This window comes from Taeniopygia guttata, chromosome 2 (genome assembly GCF_048771995.1).
Source record: "Taeniopygia guttata chromosome 2, bTaeGut7.mat, whole genome shotgun sequence".
Lineage (NCBI taxonomy): Eukaryota > Metazoa > Chordata > Aves > Passeriformes > Estrildidae > Taeniopygia > Taeniopygia guttata.
The window spans coordinates 111,931,735-111,947,440 of record NC_133026.1 but is presented as its reverse complement, the minus strand read 5'-3'; the positions used below and the strand labels follow the sequence as shown (position 1 = coordinate 111,947,440).

The window sequence follows — 15,706 nt, the reverse complement described above, 5'->3', positions numbered from 1 at the left end:
TCTTACAAAGTTAAGCTTTATTAGATTAAGAAAATGGCATATATGTCCAAAAATAAATGTTAAAGAAAATGCCTTAATACTTGTTTTGTATGTTTTCTGTAGCATTTGAAAATATTTTAAAATGCTTATTCAACAACAGAACATAGAGTTGAAACTGATTCAAATTCAAGTACCTTAAATGCAATGATATATAAGTGGTTTCCATTATTTAGAGATGTGCAAATGATGCATTATTTGACAGCTTTATGCCAACAAAATTTGCACCACTCTGCTTTTAAGCTATTGCCATTGTTAGGAAAGCCAGTATGTCTAAAGGAAAACTTTTTTCTATGTAAATAAGAAATTAAATATGCCTAATAATATGCCTACTCAGTGTTTGTGACATGATCTTTATTTGAAAGTTTTCATTATAAATTGCTGTGTATATCCAATTTTCTGTTCATTATAGTAACAGCTAAGTCTAAATACTTAACCTTAATGACCCCTGGTAGCAAATTTCCAATTTATCTAAAAAATGGCAGTCTTGAGTACTTGTCTATTAGATATCTGAATGCTATAACTTACACCAGAATCACAGAATAAAGATTCCCTGGAGTCTTACACATAGTTTGGGCTTTATCTGAATGATCATGAAAAAATAACAAAACAGCAGGACAAAATACTGAAAAAGTAAATTATGCTTAAATCTGCAGATCCCAAACTTGCACAGAGTAATGAAGATGAGGGGAACTTTAGCGTAGCCCATTGCATTATGAGGGTGAAAGGATGCTCACTGTGCTTCACTAAAAAAGAGGGTTTCGTTATTCCAATTTCATTCAGTTAAGAAGTGGGGAATGTAAGTTTTGAGCTCAGCAAGCTTACACAGAGCTTTGATGGGCCTGTCACATAATACTTTAGCTTTTTTGAGACTATTTACTTACATTCAAATAAAAACAAAGGTTGCCCAAATAATGCACACATCAAATTTAAAATAATGTGACAATAAATATCTTTCACACCAAGATGCAGGAGTTACACACTGCATCAGAAAATCCACACCTTACTTCTTTTTTGACAATGGATGGACAGGAGTAAGAACAGATTTACAGAACTATGCATGCTTGTGTAGAATTTTCTGCTAGACCTGAATGCTACAGCTTCTTTTCAGCTCTGAAAGATGTCAGAACGGCCTTCCTAATTTTATGTCCATGTTCACTGCAAATAGAAAAAAATAGTATCAGTTCAAGCATGGTAATTAACAGAGGAAAAACAGCTATTTGAAAACTTCTCTAAAAATGGAATGAGCAAAACATGGTGATAACTTCTGCCCTGACTGAATACTGATCAAGTGCACCTTGTCTGACAGGTAATGCCTACATGCTGCTGAGGCACAAGCATATCTAGGATGTGATGGAAAGAGAAAGAATCAAAGACAGGAAACCTTCATACATGCAATATGCAGGAATTATACACACATTACATCTAAGTAAAAATTCTTAATAGAAACAAATTTCCAATACTCAAAGCTATTCCCAAAATTATTCAATTACTGATGCAATGATGCAAGGCATATTTAATTTATGTGTTTATTCTCCCTTTTATTTCTCTCATTCAAGGAACCATCAGTTACATCACCAATAAGGTGGCAATTTGTAGCACTATTTGAATCACTCAGTCCAACTGACAGGAGACTTATTTCTTTCTGAGTTCCCAGCCTAACAGAAACTCTCCCTCTTATATTGCCAATTATCTTCACCTCAGTCGCTGCCATTGTATGCTCCAGGTCTTAACTAATCTTACCCCTCAACAGAGTAATACTCCCGACTCCCTACCAGCTACACTTTCATGTCCTTCAATTCCCAGGACTTTTAGTTAGAAATTCTGTCCCACCACTACTCAAAATTTGGCTAAAGCTCAAATCTTTATGCATTTCAGCTGCATTTCACAAAGCACTCAGTGTTTATAACACTCCACAAGAAATTATCATTGTAAATGTCTACAAGTTATTTAGATTAGTTTTATTGTAACACCCACTCAACATCTTCATGTTTTCATACCCATTAGCCTGAAATCCTTAAATACTACACCTTTTGCCTGATTGTTTGGTGAAGATGAACTTACTGTTCCTGGATTGTGGATGCCATCCCTTTTCTGATACTGACTTCAGGCACTTCTCATTCCTTTCTGCAACAAAAACAGACTAGCCAAGTTGCTACAAGTCCTGGCACCTGTGTAACTCTTAATTCTTCCAAACACCAGCCAAGCCTACTTTCTCCACTGACTCTTCAAATCCCAAACCATTCCTCCTTACCAAATCAAACATGAGACAATGCCTCAGAAACATCACTTGAAACCAGGGCTCAGAATGACCCAACACCTTGGGCTTCATATCTGCACTGGGGCCCCAGGTTTTCCCGACTTTCCACTTATGTTTTGTTCCTTCCACAGAACTTCTAGATTTCCCAAATTCATAGAATATCCTGAGTTGAAAGCGTTACATAAGGATTACCAAAGTCAAACTCCTGACCCCGCCAAGAATCACACCATGGGCTTAAGAGTGTTGTCCAAACACTTATGTCAGACTTAGTGCCCTAACCACTTCCCTGGGGAGCCTGTGACAGTTCTCAACCCTCAGGGTGAAGAAGCTTTTCCTAATACCCAACCAAAGCCTCCACAACACCTTCATGAAGTTCCCGCAGACCCTTTGCTGGTCACCAGAGAGAAATCAAGTGTTGCCCTCCACTTCCCACGGAAGCTGCCGCTTGCTGTGAGGTTTCCCCCGGTCTCCTCCAGGAGAGAGCAAGCCAAAGGACCTCAGCTGTTTTCCATGCCTCATCCCCACTAGACCTTTTTATTATATCTACAGCCCCCCTTTAGACGTTTTCTGACATTTCTAATGTTTTCTCTGAGCTTTCCCTATATCTCTCTTGCTTCCTGTAGTTTTTCAAACTATCTTTCGGAGCTTCGACAACAAAGCCCGAGTGCCCTTCTCTCGGGGAGAGGGGGGAGCCTTCTGGCCCCCCTTGCTAAGGCCCTACGGAAGGGTCCCGCAGAGCCGCTGCGACCCCTGAGAAAGAGGAGAACGCCACAAAGCGCGGAGGCCCGGGCAAAGAGAAGCTCTTTCGGACGGGCACCGGGGGCACCTTGCGCACGTTTCTAAATCCGGGCCTGCGGCGAGGCTGCGTGACCCCCGCCGCCCACCCGCGGTGCCGCCGCCGCTCGGCCTTTCCACACGACAACACGGTGCTGCTCTCCAGGCGCGGCGGCCACGGGAGGCCAGAGGCCGAGGGAGGCCAGAGGCTGAGGGAGGCCAGAGGCCGAGGGCACGGGGCTGCCGGGAGCACGGGGCTGCCGAGGGCAGGGGGCTGGCAGCAGCCGCGCTCCCGGCCGGCCGCCCCGCGCCGGCCTCGCCGCCCCAGGGCGACTGGTGACGAGCGCCGCGGGTGCCGGCCGCCCATTGGCTGTGGCGCGGGGAGCGAGCGGCCAATCAGGGCCGGGCGCGGAGCGGCGCAGCGCTCGCCCTCGCCTCGCCCGGCGGCCCCGCGCGCAGGGGGCGGGGTCACGTGACGCTCTGTTTACATCCTCTCAGCTGTCGGGCCCCGCCTCCCCCGTCCCGTCCCGTCCCTCGCACCGGCCCCGGCCGCCGGACCGACCGGCGCAGCCCCGACCCGCGGCCGCCCGGCGCAGCCCTCCGCTCGCTCAGCCGTTTGCCCGCGGCCTGCCGGAGCGCTCTCCTGCCTGCAATTCTCGCCGCCCCCCCTCCCCTCCCCCTCCAAGGCGGGTCTCGCCGGTGCCGCCCAGCGCAGGGTCCGGGGCCCGCTGCGGAACGGGTGAGTGTCCCGCACTGTGCGGGGGCTGGGCAGAGCTGCGCTCCGGCCGCGCTGTGCGGCGCGGAGGCCCCGTCGGATAGCCGGGACGGTGGGTTGCGGCGAGGGAGGGGAGAATGCGGCCCTCCGGCCCCTGCCCTCCGGCCCCTGCCCTTCTCTGGCTCCCCGGGTGCTCCGCTCCCCATTGTCCGCGGGCCCCGCACGCAGGCGCGGGGAAAGGAGGATGAGGGGGTGAGGGGGAGGCTGTTGTTTTCGCGCAGCCGGGACAGGGCGAGGGCTCGCCCTGGGGAGGGACAGGACGGGCTCTGTGCGTACGCCCTCGGCAACCCTTTCTCCTCCTTCTCCTCTGCCCGAACCTTGCCACCCCTCGCGCCGTCTGCGTAACGAATAATCTCTGGCCCAAAACGGATTGGGAGGAGGAGAGGTGGCTGGTGTAGCTGCCGTGGGCCTGGCAGCTGTGAGAGGACGGGGACAAGAGAGAAGGTTCCAGCCTCGCCATCCAGGCTGGGGGTGGTGGTACAGGCAAGGTGAGGGCAGCGCTTGTCCCCCGCTGCGGCTCAGCGCCTTGCCTCCCCTTATGACGGCTGTGCGTTTGCTTTTTGCCTTTGAGGAAATGCAGTGAGAAGGGAAGCCTGCGGTTTAGGGGATTTATTTGGGTTTCGTTTGTTTGGTTTGTTGGTTTTTTTTTCACTGTCGAGTCGTTAGAACCTCAGAGGCTTTGTGGGGGCTGCGTCTTCCAGGCAGAGGCATCGTGCGTGAGACAACATTTTGTTTTCCGAGCAAAACCTGTGGGCTAATAAAGGGTATTTCTCCTTTTGGGAATGGAGGAGGTGGTGCGGCTGCAGCAGGCGGAAGATAGTTTGTTTACATAAATAAAGTGTGTGGAATGCGCGATAACTCCGCATTTCTCCCGCAAACCAAGGTGGGTCGGTCGGTGAGCATTCCTGGCGGCAGCTGCCGGAGGAAAAGGAGAAAGCTGACTCTGCCCCCCGCTTTGCCATAAACGCACATTTTGTCTCTGTTTATATTTTGGTCTCTGTTTTGGCTGGGAGAAGAGTAAGGGGAGGAGCAGGAACTGGCTCCGGGGCTGCCACCTCCTCCCGTCTGTTTTCTTTGTTGTTATCAGCTCGAGGAGGCGTCCTGAGGTCACGTCTGTGCTGAACTGCGGTCTGCGGTGTTAATAGGATTCCTCTTGGGCCCGAAACCTCGGGCTGCCTTCTGCAGTGCGTGCGCGGGTCTCGTCTGCCCTCCGTGCGCCCTCCTCCCCCTGCCTCGGCAGTTGTCAGCGGCTCGCTCTGAAGTTGCAGGAAGGGGAAGGGGGGGCGGAGGGAGAAGGAATCTTGGCATTTATTTGATACTCGGTCAGCAGCCTGGGCCTCCTTTGTGCAGCTCTGTCATAAAAAAAAAAAAAAAAAAAAAACACACCAAAAAAACCAACCAAAAAAGAAAAAACTATACCAACAACAGCAAAAATGGAAACAAGCATCTAAGGTGGAAGGGTAAAGGGGGTGTCTGTTTGAAAACAAATTCTTTATGAAAGTACTAAACTGCTCTAGTGTGTGGAAAATGCTTGTGTCCTTGCTGTACTTGCCAGTGCCAACACAGTGTTCTCCTAGGGGGTATTTTTTTTTACTCCCATCAAGTAATAAGTCAAGCACAGTTGAACTGCAGGCTTTAGCAAGAATGTAAGGTTTCTTCTGAAAAAGAGCAGTAAATGTTGAGACACAAAATATACCCAGAATAAGACTAGTCAGCACTTCAGCAAATTAATGAAGGTACCCAATTTCTCTTGACCATATGATTTCTGTGTTACAGAGAATGCTTTTCTAGATGCAAGGCAGAAAAAGTTCAGTGCTTAGAGTTAGTAGATTACAATGATGTGTGGTAAGAATGTCTTTATAAACTTAATCCATTCTATTTGCAAATGAATTATAATGGGGGGGTCATATATTTTGGTTGGGTCATAATGTGTGATATGCTTTTTCCCCCCCAACAGGACCATGACCTTACTCAGGCAGACCATATCTGGAAGGAATCAGGCTTGGATAAATGGGGCTGTCTTCTGCAGAACTCCTGCCTGATTTGTTGTGAAAGTTTGAAAAGTGTTTTGGATGTGTAGGTGGAAAAATGAGTGACAGATCAGTTGGTATTTTAACTGACTCTGGATGAATAAATACAATGATAGGAATGTTAGAAGTATGTGAGTGAGGTCAGAGAGCCACAGTGAGGGCTTTGGAGATGGACATTTAGCCAGATGTTCTTTAAAACAGTCAGTGTCCCTCAGAAATGCTAGAAAATACAATTGGATGTTGCTGGGAGGTCTGCAGTGGGAAGAATATAATGAAATTGCAGAAACAGGGAAAAGTATGTAATACTGGACAGTCCTGGATGGCCAGATTTTATCACTGTGTCTTTGCAGGGTTAGGTTCCTTCCCTGCATCATCTCTGATCTTCACTCCAGAATTCTTGTTAAAATCTTCCTGCCTCTCTAACTAGCCTTCTTTCTGGATTTCCTTCATCTAATCTGTGTCATAACTTTCTTTAGATATGTGACTGGCCAGTTTCAATTTTGCAGTATTCTATTGATAAGTTATGAAATCTTGCCATTTTGATAATCATAATCTTGGCAGTTTGGTGTTTTTTATAGTTTAGTCTTCTGTTTGCCTGTCAGTGACTGCCCCAACCTGCAGCTCCTTTTGAAGAGGCTTCTGCCTAATAGGAGACTTATAGGACCTCAGTGTCAGGCATGTATTGTAGTTTTCCATGCCTGTGGTGGACTGTACCAGAACAGTCACTTGGCTGTGTTTCTGTAAACTTGAAGTGCTTTGAGATGGAAGTGTCTATTCTGAAGCTAAAGTAGGCTTCTTAGGCATGATACCAGTGCAGGTGTAAGTCTTAAGGCAAACTTAAAAAACATTAGCACAAATGTCTTTTAATGCTAAAAGACATTAACACAAAATTCCTACTGCAAGACATTGTAGTGCACTGTTCATGTTTTTCCCCCCAGAGCTAGGCAATAAAATTTCCCCATGCAGTGTTTCAGAAAGGTTTAGGTCAGGTGTTTCAAAAGTTCCCCAGAAGAAATACATTAAAAGCAATTCTGAAGTACTAAGCATTGTGGCAATGCTCATGCCAGTGTTAGGTGCATAGAGAGAAACACCTGAGAATATAGTAATTTTTTTTTCTGGATGAAAGGTCTTTACATGTACCTGTTCTTGTCATTTCCTGCTTTGTTCCAATTTTCAGCAGGAATGTCACAGAGATCTGATATTCTGCCCTGCTGAACTGAAAGTGATGTTCTGTAGCTGATGATTAATTAGCTCTTTGTGTAAGAAAAGTGCCTTGAAGTCTCCTGCACTTGGCACTCTTGAATGCAGACATCGTTTATATAATCTCATTTATTTTTTCTACTTAGAATGTAAACTACTCAAAGCAGAAGTGAGTAGAATATAGATGCAATTATGTTTTGCAAATGAATAATCAGGTATGTGGCTGGCCTGAAGCACTCCAGGAATCTTCCAGTAGGGTCGGAAATTGATCTGCATGCTTCATCCTCTCCAAAAAGTGTGGATTTTTTGGATGGAGAGCTCTTTTAATTTATCTGCTCTGCAGAACTGTGTTCACACTGTTCTGCTTCATCATTTCTGGAGTTATAGGGACTGAATTGTGGTAGTTATATCGAATATTATGGGTATAATTATATGAGAGCATCAGGAAATAACTACGGTGCTCCAATTCCTTTGTGACTTATTTGTGTGCCCTGGATGTTAATGAAAGCCTTCAGGCCTTCTTCATGCAAGCACTTAGAGCAGTTTCTTCTGCTGTGTTGCTTAAGAAATTTGGGCTGGACTTCTGGTCCTTGAAAAAAAAGAATTTATAGCAGCTCAGGATGCTGAATATAATACTTTGTAGAGCTGAAAAGATAGCTGGCTGGAATTCAGAAGAGGGCTGTTGGTTTTCTGTTGTTTTTTTCCTGGTATGTCATGCCTACTTCATGTTTCAGAGGAAGTGTTGCAAAGTTGACAGTGATGTTAACTTCAAGGAGCTTGGAATACTGATGGAATGTGTGTATGTTGATTCTTGCTGAATCTACTTCTGATCAGGAGCTTATTGGAAATGTTGAAAGTGAGAAGTAAACTGCTAAAAAAAGCAAAAATGTCCTTATAAATGGCAGTTAGTCCAAAGAAAATTATTTTTGGAAAGAGGAAAAGGATTGGAACCTATAGGGTTGGAAGCAGGTCTGGAGAACAACTGCAGGGTCTTAATTACTTACACATTGTGACTACAATTGATATGTGACATATTTATCAATTAATTTTATCAGTCCTTTAAATTGCAGCACAAAAGTATAATTGTCCTTTATTGTGAGGAAAAGACACTGGGTTAGAGGTCATTACAGAACACTTAAAATAAGGAAAGAAAGACCAACTCCGCAGCCCTAAAAGAGATTAGGTGTGACATTGGGAGTCACCATGGGAACTCACAGGCTACAGGTTCTGGTGCATTCTCATACGGTGAAGTTCTTGAGTGGGGAATTACTGTGGAACTTCTCTTCTTAGAGAGGCTGTCTTGGGTCAGAAAAATACTTAGAGCCTGCTGCTTAGAAAATGGATTTAGTGAAGGCTAGTTTTGGAGCTCTGGCTTTGTTTTGTTTAGTGAAGAAAGGCTGTAAAGTTCTTGCTTTTACAAGTGCAGAGTATTGAGCTCTATGAGTTGCAGGTTGCAATAGCTTAAACCTCTGTTGGATATTGTGATATTGTGAGTGTTGTTAAGGTGGCATAACAGGCGATGTTTGGAGTGCTTCTCAAGTATTTAACTCGATTTTCTCAAAGTAGTATTTGCTCAGCATACAGTTGCAAATTTACTGTCTTTCTAGGGTGTAAAAGAGTACTGTTGGAATTGATGTTGAAAAACTTCTTTGAGGAAACGATTCCGAATTTGTCAACAGAACCTTAAAATCAGGTTTAAAAGGTGACAGGCTTTCATCAAGTGGTTTGATAGCAGCATGAGATTTTTTTAATCCTGAACGAAAGATATTTATATGGAGGTGCTGCAAAGCATCAGAGTTGTCAGCAGGGAGCTGTTAGATATGAGAGGATTTACTGAAGGCCTGCATTATTTGAAGTATCAAAACCAAAAAAAAATATGGCAGACAGGATAAATCTGAATTAGAGGTAGCTCAGCAGTTAGAGAAGAGCCCTTGTCTTGTTTGATGACATGTGTGCTTTACTGGAGTTGTTGGTGTATATTTAGAGACATACATGCACAGAGAACATGTGGACAACCAACCAATTCTGCAGCAGTGTAGAGACTGTAAACAGGATCTCTGTTCTGAATGTTTTTAGAACCTGGTGATGACAGGCTGGTTACAAGTAGTGTCTCCAGGTTTGCCCTTCTGGTCTCTTTTGACCAATAATGCCTTTTATCTGGTTGCTTTTCCAGTCCCACCTGTTAGGTTCCTTTCAAAGCAGTCTTAAGTGACCCAGACAGAGCAGCTCCTCTGACTTAGTTGCAGAGAAGCAAAGACGGGATGTGGGCAGAAGAGTTTTCTGTTTTGTTGTTTAGCACTAATTGTTGCTGTAGCACCGGTCAAGTGGTCAATAGTTACCATAAGCACCTAAAATAGCACTAGAGGTCTGTGTTTGAGCACTCAAGTCACATCACAAATACCAGAAGCTTGCTGTTTTTATTGCAAAACCTTTTCTTTCCATGATTTCTAAATAGAAAAGTCTTATTAAAGCTGTCAGTAATCATAATTATTTCTTCCTTTTTTAACAATTTGCTTCTTAAAATCTTAAGTGATAGGTGCATATTTCTAATGGCAAATTAAGCAATCTTGAAAACTATTTTCAGGATGAATAGTGACAACTTTGTAATACTGGATAATGTTCCTCCAGGAGGCATCTGTCACTGGGAAGATTTTTTTTTTTTTCAGCTGATGTCTACATGATGTCGTTTTAGATTTAGGGGTAAGAGTTAGAGTCAAATCAGAGTTGTTCTAAAATACTAGTTTAAGATGTAGTGAAAGGCAGTATGCAGCAATATTGTAAACACAAAATGAATGTAAGTATTAAAAGCATGTATTGGTACTATTCTTCAAGGAAAACAAATATAGTTTGTTATGAGTTGTCTTCAGGACTGAGAGTGAACTAGATTTCAAAGAAATAATCTCAGAGTTGACATGTCCTAACTATTTCTTCATATTTAAAAAAAGACAAATTTGCCTCTCCAAAAGGAGATTTTTGTATCAATGTGTGCTTTTTGTAAGTGAAGTGATAGTAATTGGAATTGTTTATCGTAATAGTCAGCTAGTGAATCACAGGCAGCAATTCGTATGCCTGTGCCATTCCTGTCCCAGATGAAAGGCTTGATCCCTGTAAGTAGTTTTTTTTTACATTAAAAGAGAATTAGGACCATGTGGTTGGCAGAAAACGAGAAGTGATTGCTATTTTGAGATTTTTATTTTATTTCTATAGCAAGTGTTTTTAGCAGGCAGTTGGGAATTACCATGTGGTTTTCTTGACATATAAAAGAAAAAGCCAAATAATACTATTCAACCCAGTCAGGATGACTCTGCTATGATATAATGGGCTGTATATCAAAGTTAGAAAAAGAGGTGATTGTGGAAGCCACTATCCTCTTAATCATATTTTCAGAACAGTTGTTTTTGCTTGACAGGTATGACTGAAATAAATGTGAGTCAGCATTGCCAAAAGACTGAACTCCAAAGCAGTTGCTAAAGGAGATGCTTAATTTTGACAAATTGTTAATATTTCTTTAGTACTTGTAACTTCAAGTAATCAGGAATGCTGCATCAGTTCACCATTACAGGATTTGATTTTAATTTAAAAATCTTTACCTGAGACTCATGAAGTTCTTGTTTACTGTTGTAGTTCTTGTGGATTGTGGTGGGTGAGGTTTTGCTGGCTCTTCTTCTGCTGGGCATATGATCCTGCTCTGTATTTGCAAAACTGTTTCCTCTACCCTTTTGAGAATGAACTGTGGTTTTCCTTCCATTCGGTATAGTCCAGTTTGTTAAGCTTTGCTGTGTTCTTCCTTCAAGAAACTCTAAACTTGGCATTATTGTGGTCAGGTGAGTGAAATTGGAAGGACACAGAAAAGTCAAGCTGCTGAGTTCCTTTGACTTCTGCTGAGCTGACATCTGCAGTATTATAAAATCCCATAGGCCTTAGTCTCCTATTACTTGCTTCAGTTAATTATGCATTCATCATGACTAAGACTCATTACTGCCAAGTTTCCTGAGATTCTGTGATGTTTGCTGAAGTAATTCAGTTGTCAGAAAAAGTCAGTGTAAAATTTGACTTCTCTATTCTGGCATGCTCTGGATAAACTGGAGTTGTCCATGATATAACTACATCAGGCTGTGTGAGTGTAGCAGCCTCTTGCGTTATATCTGTAAACTACACTTATGTAAGGTGAAAGCCATGTGCTTTGTATGACTGCAAGAAACCTGATACAGTAAGATTGTGGGAATGATGATTATCATGAGCTCTGCAAGTTTACAGCTGCTATATAGCAAATGATAAAAGGCTCTCAGCTTCCACTTTTTGCTAAGTATTTGTATGAATATCTTGGAATGGTTACTGGAGCTCTCACAAATGCTCCAAATCCCCTCCAGATGACATCTGCCATTGTTGGTACTGTAAGTAAATTACAACTTTGGACCCACATTTACAGTACTACTTACTTCATACCTGAAGACAAAGAAAACCAGTAATTCAGAAACATTTTCAAATTTAAAATGTGCTTAGTGTGTTTTGGTTTGTGCTTTTAAAGAAGGCCTATAAGGAGTTCTGTTCAAGTATTTCAAGTTTTTAGTTTAGGTGTCCAGAGCCTCAGGTCCAGTGAGTTGTGAGGCTAAGCACGTATTCTGAGTAGCAAACAAACACACGTATTCAGCATGTATGTCTATAATTTGCCACCACACCAACACAGGCGACAGCACTAATGCAAGCACAAACAGCACCAGTGGCCTCATCCTGTTACTCTTCCTGGATGGCCAGGTGTAGTGTGTGCAAACACATGTGTGTTTGTACTACGAATCTTTCCAGTTACTGGGTTTAGGCACTTGTTCTACCCTGGAACTCTTCAGTCTCTATATGCCCCATTGCCTCTTACACACATGCTCAGCTGCATGCTCATGTGCACATGCTCAGCTGCCAATCCCAAACACCACAGATTGTCTAGCAGCTTTCCTTGGACCTCTCTTTGTTCTTCCAGCAGCCAGCTGCCTCAGCTGCTTCACTCAGCCAGTGTGACCCATCCCAGTTCCAAGGCCGCTCTGCCAGTTTGCTGGCCAGTCCAGCTTGGTACTCCATGATTACACCTGGACCTGCAGAAGCTCACACCCCACTTTGCTGGCGCCACAGACTCACCAGCCCTTGTGACCTGTGGTCTGACTCCATGTCTTGTAGGTGCACATGGACGCCAGAGGCCCAAGAAAGAGTTGCAAAAGGAGATTGAGTCTGACAGGATAGGCAGGGCACAGCTGGACACACATACTGACCTACAGCCTGCTGACAGATGACCTGTTCCTCTTTGTCACTATAGCTGTGGCTTTCCTATGCTTGTGTCTCCCCTAGGCTCTGTGATTTTTTTTCTCTTTCCCTGCTTCTGGTTCCTCCCCTAAGCATTCCCTCAAAGGACTTGTGCCATCCCCAAGTCCCTTTCCCCTGCGCTCCGAGGTTACTTTTGTAGCTCTGTAAAAGTCGCACCTTTGGATCTGAGAAATGCCTCAGAGAGGCACAGTGGTGGGGGTGTGGAGAGAGCTGATAAGAGGCTGGGGTCAGGGTATTCACATGTGTTTCCCCCACTTATAAATGCACCCCTGCTCCTTTATGTGCAGAACAGCTTTCTGTCACATAACCCAACAAAGTTAACTTTGATATGTGCAGGCAAACAATCAATTTAATCAATTGCAAGCCCTGTGGAAAATTTAAGGTAGAAGGAACTGACTGGCCACAGAGGTGTAAATTAAAATTATACTGTTACCAAGCAATACTTTGAAACATTACCTTAAAGTGGGGAGAATAATAAAATATTTGTATGAACATTTGTGAAACAGACTTTGATCACAGTATTAATGCTGTAACCTTTTATGTTGTAAACTAAAATGTTGATTTTTTTTTTCCTGGATGACTAGAGACTTCGGTAGAATTTTAGTATAGATTTAGTTCATACCTTAGATCAGTATGTTTTGAAAGTTTGGGTAAATCATCACTTTTTTGGTTAGAACCAAGAAAGGGAAGTTTATCTCTGTTTTATATTAGGTAAGCATTGAAAATCTTAAGTAATAGAGGTTTATGGACAAAGTCACATCATTATAGGTTGTGCTGTTCATGAATTTATGGCATGTGTGGAGACTGAGACAAATTATGATATGGATCCTTAAAGCCTAAAGCTTTTGGATATGCAGGATTTGGGAATTAAAAAGAAGAACTTTCTTTCTTTGACAAGATAAAACTAACTCTAGTAAACAAATTACATTTGAAAAAAAAATGGTGATTCCAGTGTGATGCTTCTGGAAGATTGCATCAGTGAAAGAATCTTGTTTTATGGTTCTGAGGAAGAGAAGCAGGAAATAGGAGTAGGCTTTACTCATTCTTCCCTCCTGAGAATTACAGGGCAAAGTAATAAAATAACTTCTCAAAAGGTACTGTTGTATTGCACTGTACTCTTTTAAAAATCAAACACAGAAGAATTGGGATATATTTTTTCCTTAAATTGTATTTGTTTAGCATCTCATAAGGAGAGGATGCATAATAAATATGAGTTAAGATTCTCAGGCTGTGAAAGTAAACATCATGATAATACAGTATTTAAGTTGTATATGTTGTGATTATTGTGTGCTATTGTGAAACTTTTAGATACATTTCTGAAGATTAGAAACCAAAAAACTTTAGTGTACTTGGAGGTTGTTCTTTAATTGGGCCTTTTTTTTTTTTTTTTTTTTTTTTTTTTTTTTCTGTAGAGACTGAAGTAAATGCATAGCTCCAAGATGAGGTTTCAAGTGTCAGGAATGCAACTATCTTCTATTTTTACACTTGACCTCATTTCTGTTTTCTTTTGCTAAAGGCAACAGGCATATGTTGTTCTGTTGCTGCTAGAAGTGAGTTATTTAAATAACTTGAAATGTTTATGTGCAGTAAGTTTTTGAACTTTAGTACTGGCTGAAATTGTGAAATTTTTATGGGCCACATTTTGCCTAGTCAAAGTTATATGAAGTGTGACTTGATCTGCTTAAGAGCTATTACTTTTATGGGAAAAGGTTTTCATTCTGAAACATATTTTCCAGTATATGTTTCAGAAAATATGTACAAAACCTGCTTTGTATTTCATTGTAAAAGAGGATTCTCCCTCCCTGTCCCCCAGTTGTTACTGGGGACTCTCTGAAGGTTATTCCAAGTAAAGGAACATCATTTTTGTTCTGTTCACCCAAACTAAATTATAGGTCATCTTCTTTCATGAAAAGAAACAAGTTTTGTTTGAGAAATGTTGACTATTTCACTGTTTTTATGTATATATAGCAAGATGTCTTAGATGGAAAGTGATCTCGATGTTAAAATTTGCAGACTGTTGTGTCACTTTTATGCCTTTTGCCTTTTCAGGCCAAACAGTATTAGATATACCAGAACCAGTTCTTTTTACACATCACTCTATGACTCTTCTTAACATTTGCCTGTTATGGCTTATATGAACCTGCTTGAAATGAATACTCACTGTTAAATATCCTTCTACAAACTGTGTATTCTGGCAATGAGTTTTACAGTGTGGTCACTCTGTAGCTCACTAATTTGTGAAATATGTGCACAGCCAGCAGTTTCTGATATGCAAAACAGGTGCATGAGACAGGCTCAGTGAATATCAGACATCTGTATGTATTAAACATCATCAATTCATATCTCTAGTGAAGTCCTGATATTTTAGGCGGTGAACAAACTGCTATTACCTGGTGCCTCCTGTTTCTGTGGGTCTGTTAGGCCCTTGAGAGAAGCTTTTCATCTTTCCCCTTTCTCCCAACCATCTGTGATAAAGCTCTTTGGCTGGTTTATACTGGACAAACTAAAAATAGTTGTGGCCTGGGAATAGACAGAGCTGTAGGCACACCTCTCAGGAGCCGAGACCTTTACAAAGTGTGCTAGAAGGGGACTGCCAGGTTCTGTCAGTCTAGTATCAGAGGAAGGATAGGGGATCTTTCTGCATATTAGACATTGGGTTAAACTGATACCCTTTGCTAGAACTTCAGTGGCTCTTGGAAAGGTCATTAAGTCATCTTAGGCTCCCCAGAGACAAGAGCATTTTGGTGCATTGCCTTACAGCTAAGCAACCGAAATTGTTTTGGACTGTTGTAGGTAGAGAAGAAATAATAATTATTTTGAAGTCTGCAATTGATTGTGCACTATAGGGTACTCAGAATCAGGGCAGAGCTACTGTTCATTCAGTCATAAAGGTATATGTACAACCTGTTGTCTCTATTTGAAGAAGAAACTACTCCTGAAGCTTGAGAGACAGCTTTGCAAAACGTTTTTGGTTGCCCAGATTTTAAGCAATAAGGAGAGCTAAGTCAGGATGTGGGGTTAAGCTGCATATTAAAACTTTAGTCCAGGAAGTATGTAAGATTGTTTGCTTTGCTTTGTAATAAAAGGTACTGAATTTTCAGGCCTTTATCAGCATACCTGAGAACAGGTCTCGCATACAGAACTATGTATAGAAAAATGTTCCTTTCAGCATTCATACCATTGGTATGGTATGAAGAGGGTAGATAGAATTTCAGATGAGAAGAACAAATTAAGTACAAGAGACAGCATAGACCATGAAAGGAATGTCTCCTAGGTCAAAGAAGAGCAAAAAACAATCCAACAAACACAAAAGCAACTAAC

General features: G+C 42.3%; 1 protein-coding gene and 1 long non-coding RNA gene across 4 annotated transcripts in view; one reads left to right on the top strand and one right to left on the bottom strand.

Annotated features, from left to right (window-relative positions):
- LOC115493884 (uncharacterized) lies at nt 1-3,115 on the bottom strand. The gene is made up of 2 exons (XR_003958866.4): nt 2,101-3,115; nt 1-1,194 (listed from the first exon to the last, which is right to left on the bottom strand). It is a non-coding gene; the product is annotated as an uncharacterized lncRNA (long non-coding RNA).
- Nucleotides 3,116-3,671: 556 nt separating this feature from the next.
- The window catches only part of PCMTD1 (protein-L-isoaspartate (D-aspartate) O-methyltransferase domain containing 1), a 40,431-nt gene continuing 28,396 nt past the window's right edge, over nt 3,672-15,706 (top strand). Inside the window, exon 1 of one of the 3 annotated variants that reach the window (XM_002197315.7) lies at nt 3,672-3,809. The gene's annotated coding sequence lies outside the window, so the exon portion shown is untranslated. Of the gene's footprint in view, nt 3,898-4,204; nt 4,334-15,706 lie in introns of those variants that run through there. The other 2 variants (XM_072924646.1, XM_030266191.4) reach the window with 2 other exon arrangements.